Genomic DNA, 2,586 nt, shown 5'->3' with positions numbered 1-2,586 from the left:
GGACCCTGCTGCCTGGTGCCCAGAGAAAGAAGCCTCTGTCTCTGCCCAGTCACTGCCCTCCCTCCTGGGCAAGGAGAGGAGCCCAGGAGCTTGTGGGGACTTGATCGACTCTCTGGCCAGGCACAGACCAGGTGCTCAGAGAAGCCGCTGCTGTCGCTGGCTGCTCCAATTACTCTTTCTGTGCAGTCACTCTAGTCTTGGGTCCCCTCCCAGGGGGATGGTCATCCACCAGCTCCTGCCTGGACTTGTCCTCTCTGGAGCTCCCCTCGGTGCCGAGGCAGGGGGACTGCGAGATTGGCTGCTCTTCCTGCCAGGCCCACGCTGCTCCTCATTCAGACTCAGCACTGGGCAGAGGTTGTGAGATCCCGGCGTGGGGAGAACGGGCCCCTGCCCCGCCCTCAACAGCTCACTCTTCCCTGCCTTGTTCTTAGGCTGTCTTTATAAAAAATGATACACTTAACCTAACATATTAAAATTATTACTTCAGTGTGTAGTCAGTATACATAAAGCATTAATGCTGCTGCTGCTAAGTCGCTTAATGAGGGGAACTTATTTTTTTGCACAAATTGTTGACTCTGATATAGATGTTAATACTACAACATAGCTCATTTTGGATGCTACATTTTGAAGGGCCAGGGACCAAAAAGTGGAAAAATCTACATGTGCACCAACTGTAAACTAACAAGAGGTAATATATCCATACAGTTGTTCAGTTTCAGTTCAGTCGCTCAGTCGCGTCTGACTCTTTGCGACCCCATGGACTGCAGCACGGCAGGCCTCCCTGTCCATCACCAACTCTCTGAGCTTACTCAAACTCATGTCCATCGAGTCAGTGACACCATCCAACCAGCTCATCCTCTGTCGTCCCCTTCTCCTCCTGCCCTCAATCTTTCCCAGCATCAGGGTCTTTGCCAATGAGTCAGCTCTTCGCATGAGGTGGTCAAAGTATTGGAGTTTCAGCTTCAGCATCAGTCCTTCCAATGAATATTCAGGACTGATTTCCTTTAGAATAGATTGGTTTGATCTCCTTGCAGTCCAGGGGACTCTAAAGAGTCTTCTCTGGGACTTCCCTGGTGGTCCGGTGGCTAAGACACTGCACTCCCAATGGAGCGGCCCCAGGTTCAATCCCTGGTCTGGGAACTAGATCCCACATGACGCAATTAAAATAACCCTTGTGCAGCCAAATAAATCATAATAAAAGCTTTTATTTTTTAAAAAAGAGTCTTCTCCAACACCAGAGTTCAAAATCATCAATTCTTCGGTGCTCAGCTTTCTTTATAGTCCAACTCTCACATCCATACATGACTACTAGAAAAACCATAGCTTTGACTAGATGGACCTTTGTTAGCAAAGTAATGTCTCTGCTTTTTAATATGTTGTCTAGGTTGGTAACAGCTTTTCTTCCGAGGAGCAAGCATCTTTTAGTTTCATGGCTATAGTTACCATCTGCAGTGATTTTGGAGCGCCCAAAAATAAAGTCTCTCACTGTTTCCATTGTTTCCCCACCTATTTGCCGTGAACTGATTGGACTGGATGCCATGATCTTTGTTTTCTGAATGTTGAATTTTAAGCCAAATTTTTCACTCTCCTCTTTCACTTTCATTATTCAGCCTTAAAAAGGAATAAAGCACAACAGGAGGAAAGCTTGGAAAAAAACAGAGGCTAAGGGAAAGAAACAAGACTCAAAAGACCATATATATATATTGGATGATTCCTTTTATGTGAAATCTCCAGAAGAGGCAAATCCATAGAGAAAGGAAACAGATGGTGGTTGTCAGGGGACTAGGAGGTGGGGGGGTGTGGAGTGACTGCTACTAGGGACAGGGTTTCTTTAGGGGGTGATGAATTACTCTGGAATAAGTGTGATGGGTGTATAACCTTGTGAATACACCAATAGCCATTAAGTTCAATACTTTAAAATAGTGAATTGAATGGTATAGGAATTCTATCTTGATTTTAAAAATAAATGATATAATATGTTAAAAATAAAATGTAGTCATACCAAAACAATGAAATTGTCTTTTTTGTCCTTTTTCAATTTATTTTTCTTATTGAAGTATATTTGATTTACAATGTTGTGTTAGTTTCAGGTACTAAGAGATATGCAAAGTGATTCAGATATATATATACATATATCTCTTCTTTTTCAGATTCTTTTCCCATGTAGGTTATTACAGAGTGCTGAGTAGAGTTTCCTGTGCTACACAGTAAAAAAAAAGTGAAAGTGAAATCACTCAGTTGTGTCCTTGAGACCCATGGACTATACAGTCCATGGAATTCTCCAGGCAGAAATACTGAAGTGGGTAGCTGTTCTCCTTTCCAGGGGATCGTCCCAACCCAGGGATTGAACCCAGGTCTCCCGCCTTACAGACAGACTCTTTACCATCTGTCCTTGTTAATTAGCTATTTTATATATAGTAGTGTGTATATGTTAATTCCAAACTCCTAATTTATCCCCCCCCCCCGCCCCCACCTTTCTCTTTGGTAACCATAAATTTGTTTTCAAAGTCTGTGAGTCAGTTTCTGTTTTGTAAGTAAGTTCATTTGTATCTTTTTTTTTTTTAGATTCCACATATAAGTAATACT

General features: G+C 42.9%; 1 non-coding gene across 1 annotated transcript; it reads left to right on the top strand.

Moving 5' to 3' along the window:
* The first annotated feature begins 1,067 nt into the window (after positions 1-1,067).
* On the top strand, positions 1,068-1,140 carry TRNAG-CCC. The gene has a single exon. It is a non-coding gene; the product is annotated as a tRNA-Gly (tRNA).
* The last annotated feature ends 1,446 nt before the right edge of the window (positions 1,141-2,586 follow it).

Source organism: Oryx dammah, unplaced genomic scaffold (genome assembly GCF_014754425.2).
Source record: "Oryx dammah isolate SB20612 unplaced genomic scaffold, SCBI_Odam_1.1 HiC_scaffold_27, whole genome shotgun sequence".
Lineage (NCBI taxonomy): Eukaryota > Metazoa > Chordata > Mammalia > Artiodactyla > Bovidae > Oryx > Oryx dammah.
This window is presented reverse-complemented; position numbering and strand designations above follow the sequence as displayed.